This window comes from Suncus etruscus, chromosome 16 (genome assembly GCF_024139225.1).
Source record: "Suncus etruscus isolate mSunEtr1 chromosome 16, mSunEtr1.pri.cur, whole genome shotgun sequence".
NCBI classification, from domain to species: Eukaryota; Metazoa; Chordata; class Mammalia; order Eulipotyphla; family Soricidae; genus Suncus; species Suncus etruscus.
The window spans coordinates 78,847,720-78,872,604 of record NC_064863.1 but is presented as its reverse complement, the minus strand read 5'-3'; the positions used below and the strand labels follow the sequence as shown (position 1 = coordinate 78,872,604).

Sequence of the window (24,885 nt, the reverse complement as noted above, 5' to 3'; positions counted from 1 at the left end):
GGTGAGCTTCCTGAGGTGAGCTGGAACTTCCAGCTCTTTTCTCTTTTGTGTCTGAAAATTATTATTACAAGGGTGTCTTTCATTTTTCTTAAAACCCATAGATGAGTGAGGCCAGTCTATTATTTTTTACTTTTCTTTTTCTTTTTTAAAGGAGTTCCATGGATTTCTCCTATTGCATCCAATCACATACCACACATCAATACCTGCTACCTTCATTTCTTTTTCTTAAAAGGATGGCATACCCAGAAGTGGTTATCAACTACTTCTGGTTGTGTACTTAGGAGTAACTCCTGAAGCACAATGACCATTTGACATTCAACTAGTTCCACAGATTTACTTTGTTCTCAAGTATGTAAGTAAGCTATAAAAGTTACACCTCAAAGATGTAAGTAAGATGTAAGTCAAGTTATAAAAAATCATGGGTACATTGTCATTTAGCTGAAAGCTGGCATTCTTAGGAGGAGACAATGGGCCATGCCTGCTGAAGCCATACTTGCTGGACCTATATCCTCCCACAATCACCTCTTTGCCAATAGCTCTGCTTCACCACTCACCCGTGACTCTCTACAGCAACACCAATCTGACCAAAGCTCCAGATATGCTGGTATTTGGGCTGACATCACCAGGACATTTTGTGGTGAGTGCAAGTACACTCCTCCCAATTTTTCAGGAATATCTGACAACCAAAACATGCCCCACAAAAGCCAAAGTGCCAGCATTAGTACTTAGAATTTCTGAACTGAGTTGCCCAGTGTGACAACTCTAATTTTTTTAACTCTGTTATCCTTGTGGGAACATGAAGCCTCATCCCCCACCCTTTCTCCCTAGGTAACTTGACCTTACCTGCAAGACCCCACCCATTCCTGGGAGGGGTCTTGGAAAAGGTAGATAAGGTATGGACCACAGGGGATTAGGGCTTTTTGCTGGCTCTCACGCACTTCTGGTCTTTGACCAGCATGGAGGTCAAAGGAAGATGGCTGAAAGGAGTTAAGAAGCAGGCTAAGAATAGCAAGTGCTTGAGAGGTTATGATATAGGCCACACACATGTGGTGAATAGGGCATGAATAAAGTTGATGCTTCCTGATGCCTGTCTCTGGATGAGTCTGATTCCGCCATTCACCTAAACCTGGGACCCGCCAGCTGAATGGGGGTTGTGGAGCCCCGTGGCCTGAGATGGCAGAGAAAGATTCCTCCATCCATCCTTCACCATCCTGCTCATTCGTTAATTATTTAATTCAACAGGAACACACCAATTTCGATGCCTATGTATATCTGGCATCTAATGACATCTAAGACACCTAGTACTAAGAAACAAAAAAGTAACAGAATGATCAACTAGCAACAAGAGCTTGCTAAACATCCTAAAAATGACTTTAATGATCTCATGTGAGATGCAATGATTTTCACAAATTTTTTCCTTCTCCCTTCCTCCCTTCCTCCCTCCTTCCCTCCCTCCCTTCCTCCCTCCTTTCCTCCCCCCTCCCACCCTCCCTTGCTTCCCTACCCCTTCCTCTCTCATTCCCTCCCTCCTTCCTTCCTTTCTCTCTTTCTTTGTTTCTTTTATTTTTTCTTCTTTCTTTTTCTTTCTTTCTTTCTCTTTCTTTCTCTCTTTCTCTTTCTTTCTTTCTTTCTTCCTTTCTTTCTTCCTTCCTTCCTGTCTCTGTCTTTCTTTCTTCTTCCTTTTCTTTCTTTCTTTCTTTCTTTCTTTCTTCTTTCTTCTTTCTTTCTTCTTTCTTTCTTTCTTTCTTCTTTCTTTCTTTCTTTTCTTTCTTTCTTTCTTTCTTTCTTTCTTTCTCTTCTTTCTTTTCTTTCTTCTTTCTTTCTTTCTTTCTTTCTTTCTTTTCTTTCTTTCTTTCTTTCTTTCTTTCTTTCTTTCTTTCTTTTGTCTTTCTTTCTTTCTTCTTTCTTTTCTTTCTTTCTTTCTTTCTTTTTTTCTTTCTTTCTTTCTTTCTTTCTTTCTTTCTTTGTTTCTTTCTTTCTTTCTTTCTGTCTTTGTTTCTGTCTTTCTTTCTTTTTTCTTTTTCTTTCTTTCTTTCTTTGTTTTTAGGCCACACCTCGTGATGCTCATGGGTTACTCCTGGTTGTGCACTTGATGTCAATAATAAATTTCTTGTTATATTTCATGTTCTTATTTAAACTAATGTTAGTATTTGATTCACTTAGTCACATTCCCCAAATTATTACCTTTGTTTTAAAATAATCAATTTCATGGTTTATATCTTGACACCTGACTGTTCATTCTTGTGTGTTTGTGTGTGTTTGGCTGTTTCACTCTCAAATTTTTAGTATTAAAGTGTTATTATGCTTAAATACTGGCCCACTTTTCACTTCTATTGACAATTATTTGGTGATTGCATTATGACCACACATGCACTATCTATGTGATTACAAATTCAATATGTTATCTCCTCAGCCATCCACTCTTAAGAACTGAGTAACTTGAAGTCACTTCATGTATTTTGCCACAGTAAAGACTGGGGGATGAGTTTGTAATGAAAGGCAGTTCAGTTGTGCAGCATACTGCCTTTTCTGAGAATTCTAGTACATAATAATTTTTTTTAAAAAAAAATATGGGGGCCGGAGATATAGTATGGAGGTAAGGTGTTTGCCTTTTATGCAGAAGGTCAGTAGTTCAAATCCAGGCATCCCATATGGTCCCCTGAGTCTGCCAGGAGTGATTTCTGAGCATAGAGCCAGGAGTAACCCGAGTGCTGCCAGGTATGATCCAAAAACAAACAAACAAAAAATGGAATGCTTCGCGAATTTGCATGTCATCCTTGTGCAGGGGCCATGCTAGTCTTTTCTGTATCGTTCCAATTTTAGTATATGTGCTATAATTTGACTTGTTTTTTACTAAGCATAAGAATTTGAGACATGAGTGGGTTAAGACAAGACAGTTGATTCCTGCTGGTTTCTGCTGGGTGTCAGAAGGGTGCAGAAGCCATCTTGGGCCATGGTGTTTCCAGCTGCCTGAGACTGGATTTCATCAGCATTCCTGCTTCAGAGGTGGGTCAGGACATACACACACTGATTCCTGCTGGTTTCTGCTGGGTGTCAGAAGGGAGCAGAAGCCATCTTGGGCCATGGTGTCTCCAGCTGCTTGAGATTGGATTTCATCAGTGTTCCTGCCAGTGATCCTTCCTGCTTCAGAGGTGGGTCTGGACATACACATACTGATTCCTGCTGGTTTCTGCTGGGAGTCAGAAGGGTGCAGAAGCCATCTTGGGCCATGGTGTCTCCAGCTGCCTGAGACTGAATTTCATCAGCATTCATGACAGCAATCCTGCCTGCTTCAGAGGTGGGTCAGCACATACACACACAGATTCCTGCTGGTTTCTGCTGAGTGTCAGAAGGGTGAGGAAGCCATCTTGGGCCATGGTGTTTCCAGCTGCCTCAGACTGGATTTCATCAGCATTCCTGCTGGTGATCCTGCCTGCTACAGAGAGTTCTTGGCTGGCTTTACTCTCCTGCTGTGCCTTGAATAACCCTGAAGGGAACACTTTGCTTTGCTTGTCTGTCTTTCCTGAATACTTGAAGCTCTCCTCAGAGGCCTAGGAAGTGCACCCCCAAAGAAAGATTGTCATCTACACACCGCAAAAGAGAGTGGCCACTCCACTTCGCTTCATGGCCGTGTACTTTTTCTAACCAATGAACCCCATCACAACACACAGAAAAAAATCACACTACAATCATGACAATGGGGAAACCTCGCAGGCAAACACCATGCACAGAGAATGAAGACGATAGCTCAGACAACCCAAAAAATTCCAACCATTTGATTATCCTCTCAGATAAGGAGTTTAGAATAGAAATTTGGAAGATGTTCGTAGAACTCAAAGAAAGCATAGATCAATCTGAACAGAATACAAAGACAGAAATCAGAAAACTCCAAAATGAAATAACAGATCTGAAAAACATGGTAGCTCAACTGAAAAACTCAGTGGATAGCCTCTCCAGCAGGTTAATAGCTGCTGAAAACAGAATCAATGTGCTGGAAGATGAGATGCAAAAAAACTCAACACAACAGAAGAAATTGGAAAAGAACCTTAAGACAAATGATCAGGCAATGAAAAAAGTACTCAAGGAATGTAAACAGATGAAAATAGAAATCTTTGATAAACTCAACAGAAACAACATAAGAATCATTGAAGTTCCAGAGGCCCAGATAAGAGATCCCTAGGAAGAATAAAGAATTTGAGACATGAAATTGATGCTGTCCATATCTGCCAGAAACCAGTCAATGCCTGAATCTAAAACCAAGATAATAAAGAAATAGATTCTAGACATGAATTCAGATAACTTGGCTGAGTTTGGTATGATGTTTCATTCTTAAGTTAAACCTGTGTTCTGGGTTATTCTATTACATAAGGATAAATTTTTAAACTGGAATTTCTTTTACTTAAATTCACAAAGAGGAGTCATTCTGGCACTCAAATATGTCTTGAGAGAATTTAAAAAAAATGTTTAGCAAAATTGCTCACATGTGCCCTGAACATTCTATGACAAATACATATTTAAATATTGAGTTATAGAGTTTTGATTTAACAATGTTTAGTAATCTACAGAGTGATGGGGAAACTCATTGCATCTACTATCTTATCTCAGAACTAGAAAGTTTTTCTCTAAGAATTCTCAGAAGGGGACTGTTGTATTAAATAATTAAAGATGGGGCTTGATGGCGATGGATGGAGGCCTTTGTGCTTAGGCCCCAGCCACGTGGCTTCATTCCCCATGCAGCTGGCGAGTCCCAGGCCCAGGTGAAATGCGAAATCACTCACTCACAGGCAGGCTTCAGGAAGAATCATCTTTATTTAGGCCCTAGCCACCACGTATGTGTGGCCTATCTCATAACCTTTTAAGCATTTGGCCATTCTTAGCCCTGCATCTTATAATTCAGTCATCTTCCTCCGAGAGCCCAGCAGGGCCAAAAGGCAAAAGCCTTTAATCCCCTGGCTTCCGGGTTTATCTACCTATTCCAAGACCCCTCCCAGGAATGGGCCAGGTCTTGGAAGTAAGGTCACACCTATTATCCGGTTCCCAAGACCCCTCCCAGAAATGGGTGGGTCTCAGATAGGTATCCTACAGGGGATGATTCTTTTTTGTGTGTATTTTTTTGGGGGTCACACCTGGCAGTGCTCAGGGGTTTTTCCCGGCTCCGTGCTCAAAAATTGCTCCTGGCAATATGGGAGACCATATGGGACACCGGGATTTGAAACGATGGCCTGCATGAAAGGTAAACACCTTATCTCCATGCTATCTCTCCGGCCCCAGAAGGGGATAATTCTTGAGTAAGTGAAGTCTATGTAGCAATGAGGAGGTACACAGAGACTTCAAAGAAATCAAAGCAGCAGGCAGAAAAGCAAGTCCTCTGCCTGTGATGTCAGGCTGGAGAAATCAGCCCCTGCCTGAGTGGTAGCCAACTATGAGTGTTGCCTGTGCGTGTTTTTCTACTATCCTGTGTCCTGAACCTCTCCTGAGTGGGCCAAAAAGGGCTCAGCAAAATTGCTCTCATAAAGTTGCTTGAGGCCAGAAAACCAAGGGACACAGAGTCTCCAAGTGACAACCAGCAATAGCATAAAGGCAGGTCCTCTGTCTGTGCCATCAGGCTGGAGAAATCTGCCCGTGCCCGAGTGGTTACCAACTGCGAGAGACTGTGTCACCAGTGTGTATTTTTCTACTGTCCTGTGTCCTGAACCTCTCCTGAGTGGGCAGAGAAGGGTCCAACAAAATCATTCACCTAGAGGCTCCAGAAAATGACAGTCTCTCTGCTCTACTTTGCGGCTGTGCATTCTTTCTAATGAATGAACCCCACCGCAACATCCAGAAAAATATCACACTACAAGTGTGACAATGGGGAAACCTCGCAGGCAAAAACCATGCACAAAGAATGAAGATGGTAGATCTGATGACACAAAAAATACAAACCACCTGATTATCCTCACAGATAAGGAGTTTAGAATAGAAATATGGATGATCCTCATGGAAATCAAAGAAAATATAATTCTAGCTCAACAGAACACAAAGACAAAAATCAAAAACTCCAAACTGAAATAACAGATCTGAAAAAATCATGATAGCTCAACTGAAAAACTCAGTGAACAGCCTCTCCAGCAGGGTAACAGCCGCTGAGAACAGAATCAGTGAACTGGAAGATCAAATGCAGAACAAGTCAATAAAGCAGAAGAGACTGGAAAAGAAACTTAAGGCAAATGATCATACAATGGGAAAAGTACTCAAAGAATGTGAACAGATAAAAATAGAAGTCTTTGATGAACTAAACAGAAACAACATAAGAAACATTGGAGTCCCAGAGGCCCAGGAATGGGATCCACAGGAAAAATCAACAGTCAAAGACATCATCACAAAATAACTTCCAGAGCTAAGGACTGCATGCAGTCAAATCCTGCACGCCTGAAGAGTCCCAGCTAAAAGAGACCCAAAGAAAAATACCTCAAGACACATCCTAGTCATAATGATGAATCCTACAGATAGAGACAGAATACTGAAAGCAGCAAGATCAAAAAGGGAAATTACATTCAAATACATTCAAAGATTTACAGCAGACATGTCACAAGAAACACTCAAGGCCAGAAGACAGTGGTGGGATATCGTGACAAGACTGAATAAAATGGAGGCTTCAACTAGAATACTGCACTCAGCTCAACTCACATTTAGGTTTGAAGGAAAATACATAGCTTCACTGATAAACAACTAAAAAATTCACAGATGCAAAACCAGTTTGAAAGGAGAAACTGAAAGGTCTACTTTAAGACAAGAGAGACCAACATATTAAACGTATACACAAAAATTACATTAAATCCTATGACAATTATCTCCCTCAATGGCAATGGACTAAATGCACCAATTAAGAAACACAGAGTGGCAAAATGGATCAAAAAGATGAACCCAACCTTCTGCTGCCTTCAAGAAACACACCTGAATAGTAAAAACAAACATAGACTCAAAATCAAAGGCTGGAGTAAAATCATCCAAGCAAACAACACCCTTAAAAAAGGTAATAATAGGGGCTGGGAAGGTGGCACTAGAGGTAAGGTGTCTGCCTTGCAAGTGCTAGCATAGGAGAGACCGTCGTTCGATCCCCCAGTGTCCCATATGGTCCCCCCAAGCCAGGGGCAATTTTTGAGAGCATAGCCAGGAGTAACCCCTGAGTGTCAAAAGGGTGTGGCCGAAAAACCAAAAAGAAAAAAAGGTAATAATATTAATATATTATGAAACCAATTTTAGACTCAGAAAAGTTTTGAGAAACAAAGATGGACACTTCATACTAATCAAAAGATATGTGCAACAGGAAGAAATCAGACTACTAAACATATATGCACCCAATGAGAAAATGGAAAATTATTGAATATAATTATTGACAAATTTGAAAGAAGACATCAATAATAACACAATAATTATGGGAGACCTCAACACGGCCCTATCAACACTTGAGAGATAAACCAGACTGAAACCCAACAAAAATATACTAGCCCTGTAAAGAGAAATAGAAGAAGAGGACTAATACATATTATATATAATATATATTATATATATAGGATGCTCTATCCCTAGAAACCTTAATATACATTCTTCTCCAATGTACATGGGTCATTCTCCAGGATAGACCAAATGTTGGCACATAAAATATACCTCCATAAAATCAAGAGAATAGAAATTTTTCAGGCTACCTTTGCTGACCACAAGGCTCTGAAATTAGATGTGAACTAAAAAAGGAACACAAAAGAAAAACTTTAACAACCGGAAATAAACATCCTGCTACTGAGTAACCAGTGGGTCTGAGATGAAATAAAAGATAAATCAAAACTTTCCTGGAAACAAATGACAATGAAGACACAAACTACCAGAATCTATGGGACACAGCAAAAGTGGTCGTAAGAGGAAAATTTATAGCTTTGCAAGCACACATCAGGAAAGAAGAAGGGGCATACCTGAACAGCTTAATGATGCAGCTTATAAAATTAGAAAATGATCAACAAAAGAAACCAAAAATAGGGAGACAGAAAGAAATAGCAAAGCTGAGAGCAGAAATCAATGAAGTGGAAACCCTAAAAACAATCAGAAAGTTCAATGAAAGTAGAAGTTGGTTTTTTGAAAAATAAAGAGGATTGATAGACCATTGACAAAACTCGCAAAGAGAGAAAATTGATAACCCATGTTAGAAATGAAAAGGGGGAGATATTGCAGAGATACACAGGGTAATTAGAGACTACTTTGAGAAAATTTACACCACTAAACATGAAAACCTGGAATAAATGGATAAATTCTTGGACTCTGATAACCTTACATGATTGAGTAAGGAATACAATGGTAATCAAATGTCTGCCCAAAAAGAAAAGCCAGGCCCAGATGGATTTACTAATGAATTCTTTCAAACATTTCAAGAGAAACTACTACCAATCCTAGCCAGACTCTTTCATTAAATTGAATAAACGGGAACACTTCCAAATAGCTTTTATAACGTCATATCACCTTGATACCTAAACCAGACAGATATGCTGCCAAAAAAGAAAATTACAGAACAATATCCCTGATAAACACAGATTGCAAAGATCCTCAAAATAATCCTGGCAAATTGAATCCAATACCTCATCAAGAAGATCTTTCACCACAATCAAGTAGGTTTCATCCCAGGTATGCAAGGATGGTTTAACATTCGTAAATCTATCAACATATTACACAACATCAACAACAAGAAAAATAAAAATCACATGATCATATCAATAGATGCAGATAAAGCATTTGATAAGGTCCAACACCCATTCTTGATCAAAATTCTCAGCAAGATGTGTATGAAAGGAACCTTTCTCAATATAGTTAAGGCCATCTACCACAAGCCAATGAAAATATTATCCTCAATGAAGAAAAAGTAAAAGCCTTTTGTCTAAATTCTGGTACAAGACAAGGCTGTCTGCTCTTACCACTCCTCTTCAACATAGTACTGGAAGTACTTGCTATAGCGATTAGTCAAGATGTCAAAGGAATCCAGATAGAAAAGGAAGAAGTCAAGCTTTCACTGTTTGCAGATGACATGATATTCTACTTAGAAAACCCCAAAGACTAAAAAAAAGAAAACCCTAAAGACTCTACCAAAATGCTTCTAGAAACCATAGATTCATATAGAAATGTGGCAGAATACAAAATTAATACACAGAAATAGAAAGAGGAGGTATAGTAAATGCTCCCCATATACACCTCAAACCCGGCCCTTTGCCTGGTTTGTATTGTGAATAGGGGGACAAAAAAAACCCCAAACCCAAAATAATACACAGAAATCAATGGCCTTTTTATATACTGATAATGATAGGGAAGAAATGGACATTAAGAAAACAACCCCATTCACATTAGTGCCACACAAGCTCAAATACCTTGGAGTCAATTTGACCAAAGATGTGAAGGACCTATTCAAAGAAAACTATAAAATCCTGCTCCAAGAAATAGGAGAGGACACATGGAAATGGGAACATATACCCAAAATGGCAATACCCCAAAGCATGTATAGATTTAATGTGATCCCTCTAAAGATAACCATGACATTCTTCAAAACAGTGGGTCAAACACTTTTGAAATTTATTTGGAATGATAAACACCCTCGAATAGCTAAAGCAGTCTTTGGGAAAAAGAATATGGGAGGCATTAATTTTCACAACTTTAAACTGAATTACAAAGCAATAGTTCTCAAAACAGCATGGTATTGGAATAAAGACAGGCCCTCAGATCAGTGGAGTAGGCTTCAGTACTCAGAAAATGTTTCCCAGACATATAATCACCTAATTTTTGATATAAAGAGCAAGTAATCCTAAATGGAAAAAGAAAGCCTCTCTTCAACAAGTGATGTTGGCACAACTGACAAGCCACTTGCAAAATATTGAATTTAGACCTCCAGCCAAAATCATGTAAGATGGCAAAAATCCAAATGGATTAAAGACCTCAATATCAGATCTGATACCATAAGGTATATAGAACAACATGTATGTAAACCACTCCATGACATTGAGACTAAAGGCATCTTCAAGGAGAAAGCAGCACTCTCCAAGTGAAAGCAAAGAATAACAGATGGGAATATATTAAGCTGAGAAGCTTCTGCACCTCAAAGAAAATAGTACACAGAACACAAGAGCCACCCACTGAGTGGGAGAAACAATTCACCCAATACCCAACAGATAAGGGGCTATTCTCCAAAATATACAAGGCACTGACAGAACTTTACAAGAAAAAAAATCTAATCCCATCAAAAAATGGGGAGTAAAAATGGACAAGCAATTTGACAAAAAATAAATACAAATGGCCAAAAGGCACATGAAAAAATGCTCCACATTACTAATCATCAGGGAGATGCAAATCAAAACCATGAGGTACCACCTTACACCGCAGAGATTGGCACACATCAGAAAGAATGAGAACAAGCAGTGATAGCGGGGATGTGGAGAGAAAGGAAGGAACTCTTATCCACTGCTGGTGTCGGAATGTCATCTAATCCAGCCTTTATGGAAATCGATATGGAGATTCCTTCAAAACCTGGAAATTGAGCTCCCATACGATCTAGCTCTACCACTCCTAGGGATATACCCTAGGAACACAAAAATACAATACAAAAATCCCTTCCTTACACCTATATTCATTGCAGCACTATTTATCATAGCCAGACTCTGAAAACAACTAAGATGCCCTTCAACAGATAAATGTCTAAAAAATTGTGGTACATATACACAATGGAATATTATGCAGCCATCAAGACAGATGGAGTCATGTAATTTTTCTATACATGGATGTACATGGAATCTATCATGCTGACTTAAATAAGTCAGAGGGAGAAAGAAAAATGCAGAATGGTCTCACTCATCTATGGGTTTTAAGGAAAATGAAAGACATTCTTGCAATAATTTTCAGAGACAAAAGAGAGAAGGGCTGAAGTTTCAGCTCACTTCATGAAGCTCACCACAAAGAATGATGAGTGTAATTAGAGAAATAACTACATTGAGAACTATCCTTACAATGATAATCAATGAGAGATGTAGAAAGCCTGTCTAGAGTACAGGCGGGGGTGTGGTAGGGAGGGGGGAGATTTGGGACATTAGTGATGGGAATGTTGCACTGGTGAAGGGGGGTGTTCTTTGCATGATTGAAACCCAACCATAATCAGGTTTGTAATCAAGGTGTTTAATAAAGATATTAAAAAAGAAATAAAAACAGCAATCACAGTGAAGAGCTTTTGAAGCAGTGATTGGAAAAGGCAACCTCCTCTCCTTACAAAAAGAAAGTCAATGGAGCAAAACAATTTTTAAATTATTAAAACTGAAGAACTAACCCAAATCAGCAGAAATAAGTGAACTGACAGATGTGTGATATTGAGGGTGGTTTTAGAAGATTCTCTATAGGGAGTTTGATTTTTGGCAAAGGCAATACAAAATTTTACTAACAAGTCTTACTCAAAAAATTCTTATTCAAATGAGTTTGTGTAGGGAATTGCATTGTATCTTTGCCCACCTCTTATAACTAAAAATAGTCCACACAAGTTTTGCAAATTCCAGTTGTGTCAATTGAGTTATGGAATGAAACTAGTCACCCAGCAGAATAACAAGGATTATTTTCTTCAATAAGCATAATAAAATATGGCATAACTCACAGGTTTCATCTCCTATTGTCATGAGTATAAACTTTGGATTATAATGATCAAGGTGAAATCATTTATCCATGCTACAAAAACAGTGATCTTTTATTTTTATATTACATATGGAAGAATTCTAAATATTGAAATACTTTATCTGAAAATCTTAGTGTTTCTTTCTTGTGGGCCAATCATGCTCAGAATGCTCAAAGACTCCCCAGCCTGCTCTCTGGTCATTCCCAGTGGCTTTTAGGAGACTATGGGGTACCTGGGGCAAACCCCAGAGCTAGGACTCCTCCATACAAAAATCATGACCAGTATCTTGAGCTCTATTCAGAACTTACATTTTATTATTATAACTTTACGAACATGTTTACCCATTAAGTACTCTTTCTTTAGGGAAGAAATATAAGAAGTGTCCTTCCACTGCCATACAGTAAAATAATATGTTCCATTCTCCTGTAATCTTAGGCATCCTATGGTTTCACATCCCTGCAAACTAGTATGAATGTGTTCAGCTTGTGTTGCAGTACAATTTTCTGAAAGCAGATGAAATACTTAACTGTTCTAATGACCACAGAACCCAGGAAGAAACCAAATCATTCTGAGTTCAGTTCCTAAGGAATGTCATTGGTGTCAGTGCATTATCAAGCAACCATCTTGATTAGCAAGGCATCATCATTATTAAGATAGTTTTAATTGGGCTTAATATAAACAGTAGACCTTGCCAGGTAACAGAGTTACAAGGTAGCTCATGTGCTTCCTGAGCTTAAAATGGTCAACTTCTACCTATTTTAGTGATAAAAGTTTCTGTCAAAAATACATAAAAGAATCTGAAATATAGTCTTTTATATACTCCTAATCAATATATATATATATAAATATTATACATATATATAACATATATATATGTGGTTTTTGGGTCACACCCGGCAGTGCTCAGGGTTTTTTCCTGGCTCTGTGCTCAGAAATTGCTCCTGGCATGCATGGGGGACAATATGGGGACCATATGGGACGCCGGGATTCGAACTGATGACCTTCTGCATGAAAGGTAAACGCTGACCTCCATGCTATCTCTCGGCCCCCTAATCAATATTTTGAGGCAGTGATTATCAAATTCCAGGGGGGAATTAAGGTTTACTTTCTAATTTGAATTAGGGAAATAAGCAATCTGATTCTATGACGTCCCCAGTGTTGATGTATAGACTAGGCCATGCCCCTTGAATAACCCCACTGTAATATCAGTTGAAAATGGACACGCCCCTTGGACATACCCCTCTTATCCTGCTGGGTATTAAAGGAAAAACTTGGACAGTTCAGGGGGCACCCAAAATAGTGACCAGTGCCTGCTGGTCCTTGGGGGACCAGAGATAAAACATTGGAGAGATAATGCCTGCTTTGTATCTATTCCTTTCTCTTTCTTTTTTTGAACTCGGACCTCTCCCTGCCATATCTGGCCAGTGAATTTCCATCTATCTCTCCCTCTCTCCAATGGTGGCCGTGGTGGCAGGCCTCAGACTTCAGGAGGAATAAAAATAATACTTGGTTTCTCTCCTTCTCTCTCCCTCGGTTCTGGGCAGGAAGTCCTTACACGTTGGCATCCCTGGGTGAGCATGAGGCCCCATCCGGCAGGTAGACTCCATGGCCCCCTGTGAGCCTTGGAGCACTGGGCCCAGGGAGCCTTGGGTCCTTGTAGCTGATCAGCAGCGGACTTGTGAGGGATTCTGCAAAATTCTACACATTTCTACAAAACCCCTTGGCTGGAACTTTAGTAGTTATTTGAAGCATAGTAAATATCCAGCAGGAGCAAAGTTAATGGCATTTTCTCTTGTTGCAATTATACCACCAGAGTAGGTACTTGAAATAATTAATGGCTGTTTACATTTGGAGGCCACTGTATGTCTCACATCAATCTGAACTGTAAAAACAATAGGCACATTGAAAATTGTACATGCACTAAAGACAGAGCAATTCAATCTTCCACTTAATATATGTAAAGAGTAGAGGCAGAATAAACAATCACACATTTCTTTATTACACTCCCAATGCCAAAGCTAATTTACCTTTCATCATAGAATGTAGCATTATTCCCTATGTGTTTGCACACTTACACCAAGGATCTAGAAGCAGTAGGCTTCTTCTTTTTGAAGAGCATAATTTGTAGAAGCTCATAAAAAAAGATCTGCAGAGAAACCCCTGCCTACCAGACCAGAAACACTAGACACAGTCACCTGTATTTGGATAGTGTCAACTGCCAATGAAGTGACCCTTTCCAGTTAAATTATATTAATGGAACATTTCTTGAACTATGTAAGGAGGAATGAGTTCTGGTCTATTCATTAATATTCACTAGTGCTCCAAGATGATAATAAATGGAACATGGCTAATATGTCTTGAGCATTTACCATCTGAGAGTGAACAGGAAAAGTGCCTTACATATGATCTTGTTTCCTTCTAATCATAGATGTATGAGGTGCCTGATTTTATTAAGACAAACTCCATTAACTTTCATTAGGCCACAGAGTTAATGTACTATAAATTCAGACACTGACTAACCTTTTCCTATTTGCCTCTTTGCCTATAAATCCGGATAATCCATGGGAAATCAAGTTGGTCTCGTCTCAGAAAAGTGGTTCTGTTTTATGACCCTGATTAATACTGCTTCAGTACCTGAAGATTCCATTTTTTACATTAGAACTATCACTTTCAGAAAGTAAGACTATTTGGCAAATTCAAATAGATCAACTTTTGCATTCATGAGTCTTTGCTATGAGATAAGGCAAATATCTTCATCAGGAAATACTATGAATATGAGGTGTCTCAAAAATCAACTCCTGGACTTTGGAGCTCTGGGAAAGCCTTGAGAACACCCCAGGCTGCTTGCCCTTCCTGGGCTGGCAGAAGGAGGGCGCCCCTCTCTGCGCCTTGGGTAGTGCCCCTAGCTGATGCGCCCTTCCCAGGCCGCCTTGGCCCTCTGCCTGCTGGCCGCGGTCCGAGTCTGCCAGCTGCTGTCGGAGTGGAGACCCTTAAAGAGGGCTGCCGCGCCAAGCTAGCAGAGATCATCCTGTATGCCAAGGTCCTGGCGCTGTACCCCGAGGACCAGGGCGACTACAACTCCCTACCCCGGCGGCTGGGGCTCCTGAACTTGGCCGAGGTGGAGATGCTGCGTGACCAGTCGTGGAGCAGAATGCTTGCGGTGCCCGCATGGTCCAGCCTCAACCTCAGGCCTGGGCTATTTTCGTGCCACTCCCACAGTGTGGTGCCCGACGCTGCTTTCTTTCTTTTTCTTTCTTTCTTTCTTTCTTTCTTTCTTTCTTTCTTTCTTTCTTTCTTTCTTTCTTTCTTTCTTTCTCTTTTTTCTTTCTTTCTTTCTCTCTTTCTTTCTTTCTTTCTCTCTCTCTCTTCCTTCCTTCCTTCCTTCTTTCCTTCTTTCTTTCTTTCTTTCTCTTTTTTCTTTCGTTCTTTCTCTCTTTCTTTCTTTCTTTCTTTCTTTCTTTCTTTCTTTCTTTCTTTCTTTCTTCTTTCTTTCTTTCTTTCTTTCTTTCTTTCTTTCTTTCTTTCTTTCTTTATTTCTTTCTTTCTTTCTTTCTTTTCTTTTTCTTTTTCTTTCTTTCTCTCTTCTTCTTCTTCTTTTTTTTTTTTTTTTGGTTTTTGGGCCACACCCGGTGACGCTCAGGGGTTACTCCTGGCTATGCGCTCAGAAGTTGCTCCTGGCTTGGGGGACCATATGGGACACCGGGGGATCGAACCGCGGTCCATCCAAGGATAGCGCAGGCAAGGCAGGCACCTTACCTTTAGCGCCACCGCCCGGCCCCTTCTTCTTCTTCTTCTTCTTCTTCTTCTTCTTCTTCTTCTTCTTCTTCTTCTTCTTCTTCTTCTTCTTCTTCTTCTTCTTCTTCTTCTTCTTCTTCTGGATGGATGGAAATGATAACTTCTGGCCTCACGGGGTCAATTGCCAAGATGCCAAGATGCCAGCCTTTTCCAGTTCTCCAACTGTTCCGAAGGGCAGCAAGTGGTGACCTTCTCCAGTGCCTGGAGAAGGAGGATTCCAGGCTCCTGTGCTCTTCCGTGCAGGAGCTGCTGAAGGAGACGCCCGTGAAGATGCGGCCTCAGAAGGGGCCGGTGCTGGAGAAGCGCATCCTGCCACTGCGGGCCTTGCGCAAGGCGAGGCTCGCCCTGCGCCCGGGCGCACGAACTTGGCCGCAACGTGGATCTGCCTTAGCCAGAAGCTGCGTGCACTCTGGCACGTCCACGCGCAGGGCTCGGAGCTCGCGGGCTCCTCCTACCGCGGGCTAGGGAGAGCCAAGGCCTCTACTAAAGTCTTCACAGGATGGGGGGATAGTCATGGGGTTGCTTTCCAGGGGTACTGGTCTCTGCTCCGTGCGCCCCAGGTTCCCTGATTGGGGAAGAATTAGGGGCCTAGATTCTGACTCAGATGGAGAGCAGTGTCCCTTCTGCTACTGCACAAACCATGGTGATCTCAAAGCAAGTCCCAGAAACCCTTGGATCCCTGTTGTTCCTGCCTTGCTAAGGAGGATGGTGGTTTTCAAAACACCCAGGAAAAAGCCCAGGTAAGGAAGCTTTTCCCAGCCAGCAGTTCCCCAAGGCAGTGAGCGGCTGGGCTTGGCTTAGTCCCTTTCCTGTGCTGAGCAGCTGGTATTAACTAAATCCAGACCGACCTCCAGCAGTTGGAGGATATAAAGTTTCTCCCTACTGTTCCCAACATGTTTCCAACCGCTTATTGCATAAGCTTGCTCCTTGCTGGGGTTCATTTTAACTAACCTTAGACTCAGGACTGGTTTCCTGCCTCTCTGAATGTGGAAACCCTGAGCAAAGATACCTTCTTACTTTTAGGCTTAAGTGAACTGACTTCAATCGAACCCTTCCTGGCATTTCTCCTCCCTATTGCTTTATACAAATGCTCCTTCACTCCAAGACCTCTCCTGGTTGTGTGTTAATGCCTACACTTGAAAAAAAAACTCTGGCGAAGAAATTTTGGGTCCACATTCCTGCTGCCCGCAGACCCCCACTGGATGAGCCACTGAGGATCTCCTCATTGCAATGACAGCTGGTGTTCCATTCAAAGCCACGGCCACTACAAAGCCATGAGATCCTGGCCTGGAAGATCCAGAAGGGAAACTTCTTGAGGGTGCTTCATTTCCAGGCTTTAACCCCACTTGCTGAACCATTTTTCCTCCTCCCAAAGGGGGTCCCAGTGAGTGTAGCAGGCTTGGGCAAAATGGTTCAGCACAATGCCTTATTTTCTGCCTTTTGAATAAGTTCGAATGGAATTTTGGCCAAAAAAAGGGAAAATGTCAACTCTGCACAGCTAATCAGAGGCAGAGCGAACAGTCCAAACAGTCTGAATAGACCAATAGTCTATTTTAAAGATAGCTCTGAAGAGATAGAAATTATTGAACTAAGGAAAATATTGAGTTTAAGAAGAGGTGATGAGAAAGGGAAACAGGAGGTTTGAAAGATAGAAATCAGCCTCAGAATTTTCATTAGAATAAACTATCGAAGGTACCAACTAAAGATGTAGCTTCACCACTTAACAGCTCATGAGTAAACAATAGATTTTTTGCCAAAAATATTCAGATAAGTTTATATATTCCAATATGTTTAGAGCAAACATTTTTTAATACTTGTCACTTGAGTACATGGAACTAAAGTCAAGTTAGTCCTATAAATTTCAAATAAAACTGTGAATATTACATTAAAGAAAGAATATTATCCAGATTTGGGATCATACCTTGAGAGATTCTTTTTTTAAATATTATCTTTATTTAAGACCTTGATTACAAACATAAGTGTATTTGGGTTTCAGTCATAAAAGAACACCCCCTTTCACCAGTGCAACATTTCCACCAGCAATGTCCCCAATCTCCCTCATCCCCCCACATGCATTTGAGACATGCAATCCACAACTCATTGACAATGTCACCATAGTTGTCAGTGTAGTTATTTCTCTAACTGCACTCATCACTCTTTGTGGTGAGCTTCATATCATAAGCCAGTCTGTCCAACTGTCATCTCTATTGTCTCTGGGCATTATTAGAATAATGCCCAGAGATGAGTGAAACTATTCTGTGTCTATATCTCGCCCTCTGACTTATTTAACTCAGCATAGTAATTCCATGTACTTCCATGTATTGGAAAATTTCATGACTTCATCTCTCCTCACAACTGTATAATATTCCGTTGTGTATATGTACCACAGTTTCTTTAGCCATTCATCTGTTGAAGGGCATCTTGGTTGTTTTCAGGATCTTCCTATGATAAGTATGTGCTGCAATAAATATAGGTGTTAAGAAAGTATTTTTGAATTGTATTATTTGCTCCTAGGTTATATCCTTAGGAGTGGTATAGCTGGATCATATGGAAGCTCAATTTCCAGTTTTTTGAGGAATCTCATATTGTTTTCCATAAAGGCTGGACTAGATGGCATTCCCACCAGCAGTATATGAGAGTTCCTTTTCTCCACATCCCCAACAGCACTGACTGTTCCTGTTCTTTGTGATGTGTGCCAGTCTCTGTGGCATGAGATGATACCTCATTGTTGTTTTGATTTGCATCTCCTTAATGATTAGTGATGTGGAGCATTTTTATATGCCTATTTCTTTCTTCTCCCATTTTTTTTAGGATTAGATGTTTTTTCTTATTAAGATCTGTCAGTAATTTGTATATCTTCAATATTAGCCCTTTATCTGATGGGTATTCAATGAATAGTTTCTCCCATTCTGTGGATAGCTTTTGTATTCTAGGCAGTATTTCCTTTGAGTTGCAGAAGTTTCTCAGCTTAATTATAGTCCAATCTGTTTATCTCAACTTCTAATTGTTTGGAGACTGCTATTTCCTCCTTGAAGATGCCTTTAGTCTCAATGTCATGGAATTTTTTTTACCTATGTATTCTTCTATATACTTTATGATTTGTCTGATATCAAGGTCTTTAATCCATTTGAATTTGACCTTTGTGCATGGTGTTAGATGGAGGTCTGTGTTCACTGTTTTGAAAGTGGCTGACAAGTGTCCCAACACTATTGTTGAATAAGCTTTCCTTGCTCCATTTTGCATTCATTGCCACTTTATCAAAAATCAATTGATTGTATGTCTGAGCAATATTCTCTGAACACTTGTCTATTCCATTGACCTGAGGGTCTGTCTCTATTTCAGTATAATGCAGTTTAATGACTATACTTTGTAACAAAATATAAAATTGGGGAAAGTGATGTCTCCTATCTTCTTTTTGGAAGGGTTGCTATAGCTATTTGTGAGTATTTATTGTTACAAATAAATTTCAGAAATATTTGATCCACTTCTTTGAAGAATGTCATAGATATCTTTGCATTAAATCTGTACAATGCTCTGGGGAGTATTTCATTTTAATGATGTTAATCCTCCCAATCCATGAACAGGGTATATGTCTCTATTTCTTTGTGTCCTCTTTTATTTCTTGAATCAGTGTTTTTTACCTTTCTTTGTATAGGTCCTTCGGCCTCTTTAGTTAAGCTGACTCCAAGATATTTGAGTTTGTGTGACACTAATGTGAATGGTATTACTTTTTTAATGTCAATTTCTTTTCTATCATTATTGGTGAACAAGAAGACCATTGATTTTTGACATTCTTCAAAAAAAGTGGGTCAAACACTTTTGAAATTCATTTGGAATGATAAACACCCTCGAATAGCTAAAGCAATTATTGGGAAAAATAATATGGAAGGAATTACTTTCCCCAACTTAAACTTTACTATAAAGCAATAGTTATCAAAACAGCATGGTATTGAAATAAAGACAGGACCTCAGATCAGTGCAATAGGCTTGAATACTCTGAGAATGTTCCATAGACATACAATCACCTAATTTTTGATAAAGGAGCAAGAAATCCTAAATGGTGTAAAGAAAGCCTCTTCAACGTGGCGTTGGTACAACTGGTTAGCCACTTAAAAAAATTTAACTTAGACCCCCAGTTAACATCATGTACAAAGGTAAAGCCCAAATGGATAAAAGACCTTGATATCAGACCCCAACCATAAGATATATAGAACAACACATAAGCAAAACACTTCAGGACGTTGAGACTACAAGCATATTCAAGGAGGAAACTGCACTCTCCAAGCAAGTGAAAGCAGAGATTAACATATGGGAATATATTTAAGCTGAGAAGCTTCTGCTATTCAAAAGAACTAGTGCCCAGGATACAAGAGTCACCCACTGAGTGGGAGAATCTATTTACCCTGTACCCATCAGATAAGGGGCTAATCTCCAAAATATACAAGGCACTGACAGAAATTTACAAGAAAAATAACATCTAATTCCATCAAAAATGGGGAGAAGAAATGGACAGACACTTTGACAAGGAAGAAAAACAAATGGCCAAAAGACACATGAAAAAAATGTTCACATCACTAATCATCAGGGAGATGCAAATCAAAACAACTATGAGTTACCACCTCACACCCCAGAGATTGGCACACTTCACAAAGAATGAAAACAAGCAGTGTTGGCGGGGATGTGGAGAGAAAGGAACTTTATCCACTGCTGATGGGAATGCCGTCTAGTTCAACCTTCATGGAAAGCGATATGGAGATTCCTTTGAAAACTGGAAATCGAGCTCCCATATGATCCAGCTATATCACTCCTAGGAATATACCCTAGGAACACAAAAATACACTACAGAAATCCCTTTCTTACACCTATATTTATTGCAGCACTATTTACCATATCAAGACTCTGGAAACAACCAAGATGCCCTTTAACAGATGAATAGCTAAAGAAACTGTGGTACATATATACAATGGAATATTATGCAGCTGTCAGGAGAGATGAAGTGATGAAATTTTCCTATACATGGATGTACATGGAATCTATTGCTGAGTGAAATAAATCAGAGAGAGAGAAGAAAAATGCAGAATGGTCTCAATCATCTTTAAGTTTTAAGAAAAAATGAAAGACATTCTTGCAATAATAATTTTCAGACACAAAAGAAAGCAGGGCTGGACGTTACAGCTCACCTCATGAAGCTCACCACGAACAGGGATATGTTTAATTAGAGAAATAACTACTTTTGAACTATCCTAATAATGAGAAAGTATGAGGTAAATAGAAAGCCTGTCTAGAGTACAGGTGGGGGTTGGGTGGAGAGGAGGGAGATTTGGGACATTGGTGATGGAATGTTGCACTGGTGATGGGTGGTGTTCTTTACATGACTGAAACCCAAACACAATCATGTATGTAACCAGGGTGTTTAAATAAAATATAAAAAAATAAATTAAAAAAATACTGTAAAGTGCTGCATGTGGCTCGTAAGCTGTGGCTTACTGACCACTGGCCTAGAGATACAGGATTTCTCCACCCTTGAAGCATACTGTCATAGGAACAATTATAGGCTTCATAAAAGCTTCTTATTGAACTCCAAGGTCTTTATATGTTGCCAGGAAACATTTTGCTTTGTTGTGGATGACAAAATCAGTCTTCTGTGGCTGTAGCTTGATTTACTTGTATTTCAAAAGATCATAGGATGAAGTCTAGCATAGAGTCTATCATTATGGTTCTAGATGTTCTGTTTTGTCACATTTATTGTAATCAGTCTTCTGCAATTAGTGATCTTGGTTTTTGCACAGGTCCTATTATGGAGTCTAGGCGAGTATTTACTTGTTTCCAGAAATTCTGCTCAGTTACAGTTGTCAAAGTCTATCTCTGGAATTAGAGATCTTAGTTTTTGTACAAATTCTAGGACAAAGCCTAGGTTAGGATCTATTGGTCCCAGGAAAAGTTTGCCCAGTCGCAGGTGTCAAAGTCAGTCTTCTATAATTAATGATCCTGGTTTTTGCACAGATCAGAGGACCGTGTGTCTTGATTTCATCTTACCATTAGGTAAGAACACCTGCTCTTAGATCAAGTCGTTGCCATTTCCTCATTGTCAGGATGTCATTTCAAAACTGGCACATGCTGGTACCAGAGCAGTGTTGGGAATTTTCCACTGGGAGTTTGGTTCCTGGTGTTGTTGCAGGGAGCTGTGTCACCTTTACATATGGAAGCTGGATTCAGGGATTGACTGACAGCTGCTGTCTGATTCTATGGATTCAGGTCCTCATGAAACATGTTCACTATAAAAGGTGACATTGTATTATAAAATATATGGGTTCTTATTCTCGCCTACTCATTATGGCAAAAACTCCCAGCACTATGTTGAATAAGAGTGGTGAGAGAGTTCAGCCTTGTCTTGTACCAGATTTTAGAGGAAAGGCTTTTAGTTTATCCCCATTGACAATAATATTTGCCATTGGCTTGTGGTAGATGACCTTGACTATATTGAGAAAAGTTATTTTCATTCCTATCTTGATGATAGTTTTTTTTTAATCAAGAATGGGTATGGTCCTTATTGAATGCTTTCTCTGAATCTATTGATATAATTATATGGTATTCATTTTTATTTTTGTTGATATGGTCGATTGATATAGTATGATAAACCATCCATTCATTCCTGGATTGAAACCTACTTGGTGATGATGTCATGACCTTTTTGATGAGGCATTGGATTCCTATTGCTAGATTTTTTTCTATTGCTAGCATTTTGTTGAGGATCTTTGCATCGTTTAGTCAGGATATTGTTCTGTGGTTTTTCTTTTTTTGCAGAATCTCTGTTTGGTTTTGATATGAAGATGATGTTCGCCTCATAATAACTATTTTGGGAGATGTCTCCTTGTTTCTTCAGTTTTTATGAAAGAGCCTGATAAGAATTGGTAGTAGTTCCTCTTAAAAGGTTTGAAAGAATTCATTAGTGAAATCATCTGGGCCTGGGCTTTCGTTTTTGGCAAGACTTTTGATTACCATTTAACAGCCCCTCAGTCTGTGATGAATCCTGTTTAGATATATTAGATCATCCTAGTTTAAGCAATAGAATATTATAACGAATCCAAGAATTTATTCATTTCTTCCAGGTTCTCATGTTTTGTGGAATAGAGTTTCATAAAGTAGTCTCCGATTACACTTTGAATCTCTGCAGTATCCTGTAAAGATCTCCTTTTAATTTCTAATTTGCTTTATTAAGTTTCTCTCCTCCATTTTTTGTGAGTTTTGTTAGTGTTTTATAAATCTTGTTTATTTGTCAAAGGAAAAACTTTTGCTTTCGTTGATTTTTCAATTGTATTTTTGATTTTCACTTCATTGATTTTTTTTCTCTAAGCTTTTTATTTCCTTCTTCCACCTATTTTTGGTTCCTTTTATTGATATATTTTGGTTTTGGGCCACACCTGGTAATGCTCATGGATTATTCCTGGCTATTCACTCAAAAAATGCTCCTGGCTTGGGGCTAATATGGGATGCCAGGGATTTGAACTGAGGTTTGTTCTGTGTCAGCCAGATGAAGGAAATGCTACTGCTATGCTATCACTTTGGCTCCTGTTGATAATCTTCTAATGTTCTAATTTGTGTCATTAAGCTTTTTATAGGCCCCATTTTCCTTTCTGATTGTGTGCTTGCAAGGCTATAAATTTATCTCTTAGTACCCACTTTTTTTTTTTAGCATAGGCACAGTAAGCACTTGAGGTTAGAATGAGACTTCCCGTGGCCTAAGAAACTCTTCAGATTATTATTTGGTGATTTGGAGCTGGGTTTTTGTTGCTGGGGTTCCTATTGATTTTTATTTGTTATCCATTCAACTCAATCTATGCTTTCTTTGAGTTCTGAAAACATCCTCCAATATTTCTTTTCTAAACTTTATCCTGAGGAGCTAACTAGGTGGCTAGCACTTCTTAGTTCATCAGAACTGCCATATTCATTCCTCTATGCATGTTGTTGGCTTGCATAATTTTCCTCACTTCACACTTGTAGTGTGGTTTTTTTCTACATGGTATGGTGGGATTCATCGGCTAGAAGATGCACACAATTGTGAAATGAAGTGGAACAGTCACATTACTGTCTGTGAGTAGAATTTTTTTAAATGTCTATCTCTTCTATATCATTATTGGTGTATAAGAAGGTCTTTGATTTTTATGTGTTAATATTTTAGCCATGGAAATCAAGGAGTCACTAAAATTCTAAATTAAGAAAATCTATAGATAATTCAAACAACTCAAAGAAAAAACTCTTTCAGAGATGAGAGAACCTATACAAATGGAACTGATGGAACTAAAGAACAAGTTAACAAGGATAGTAGTAGAATTACACAGGAAGAGAATCAATAGATGAACTTAAAAGATAAATTACAAGAAACAGGGGCAGCAAGGTGGCACTAGAGGTAAGGTGTCTGCCTTGCAAGCGCTAGCCAAGGAAAGACTGTGGTTCAATCCCCAGGTGTCACATATGGTCCCCCAAGCCAGACGCAATTTCTGAGTGCTTAGCCACAAGTAATCCCTGAGCATCAAACGGATGTGGCCGAAAAAACAAGAAAAAATTTACAAGCAAGCAGTGATAGTGAAGTCAAAAAAAGAAGAAAGAAAGAAAGAAAGAAAGAAAAGAAAGAAAGAAAGAAAGAAAGAAAGAAAGATAAAGAAAGAAAGAAAGAAAGAAAGAAAGAAAGAAAGAAAGAAAGAAAGAAAGAAAGAAAGAAAGAAAGAAAAAGAAAGAAGAAAGAAAGAAAGAAAGAAAGAAAGAAAGAAAGAAAGAAGAAAGAAAGAAAGAAGAAGAAAGAAAGAAGAAAAGAAAGAAAGAAGAAAGAAAGAAAGAAAGAAGAAAGAAAGAAAGAAGAAGAAAGAAAGAAAGAAAGAAAGAAAGAAAGAAAGAAAGAAAGAAAGAAAGAAAGAAAGAAAGAAAGAAAGAAGAAAGACAAAACATTGGAACAAAATGTAAGGTAGCTAATAAATAAGATAAAATAAATAATCTCTGAATTATAGAAATAGAAATACCAAAAGGGAAGTAAAAAGGGAAAGAGAATGAACAAGTAGTGAGAGATAATAGAGGATTTTCCCATTCTCTGGAAAGAGGCTCTTCTACAAATCCATGAGAAAATGAATGCCAAGCAAAATAGATATGAACAGAACATATCGTAACTCAAATAGCAATAATGGAGAAGAAAAACCTTAAATGCAAAGGGAAGAACATAAAAATGAAATCAGATTTTCCATTTGAAACAATCAAGGTAAGAAAAGAATGGGATGACATATTCAAACTACTGAATGAAAGAAACTTTCAACCTAGAGTCCACTACCCAGCAAAACTCTCTTCCAAACAATATAAAAACAGAACATTTTGACTATTTATTTCTGCATTGTCCTTTATTTCCCTCATACTGGTTGTAATGAAGATTATTTTAGAATTTC

At 39.0% G+C, this 24,885-nt stretch overlaps 1 non-coding gene and 2 pseudogenes across 1 annotated transcript; 2 read left to right on the top strand and 1 right to left on the bottom strand.

The window, feature by feature from the left end:
- Positions 1-2,740: 2,740 nt before the first annotated feature.
- LOC126033100 (U6 spliceosomal RNA) lies at positions 2,741-2,843 on the bottom strand. The gene has a single exon (XR_007504254.1). It is a non-coding gene; the product is annotated as a U6 spliceosomal RNA (small nuclear RNA).
- A 6,269-nt stretch (positions 2,844-9,112) lies between these two features.
- On the top strand, positions 9,113-9,262 carry LOC126032768 (uncharacterized; annotated as a pseudogene).
- A 4,005-nt stretch (positions 9,263-13,267) lies between these two features.
- On the top strand, positions 13,268-16,026 carry LOC126032223 (coiled-coil domain-containing protein 3-like; annotated as a pseudogene).
- Positions 16,027-24,885: the final 8,859 nt, after the last annotated feature.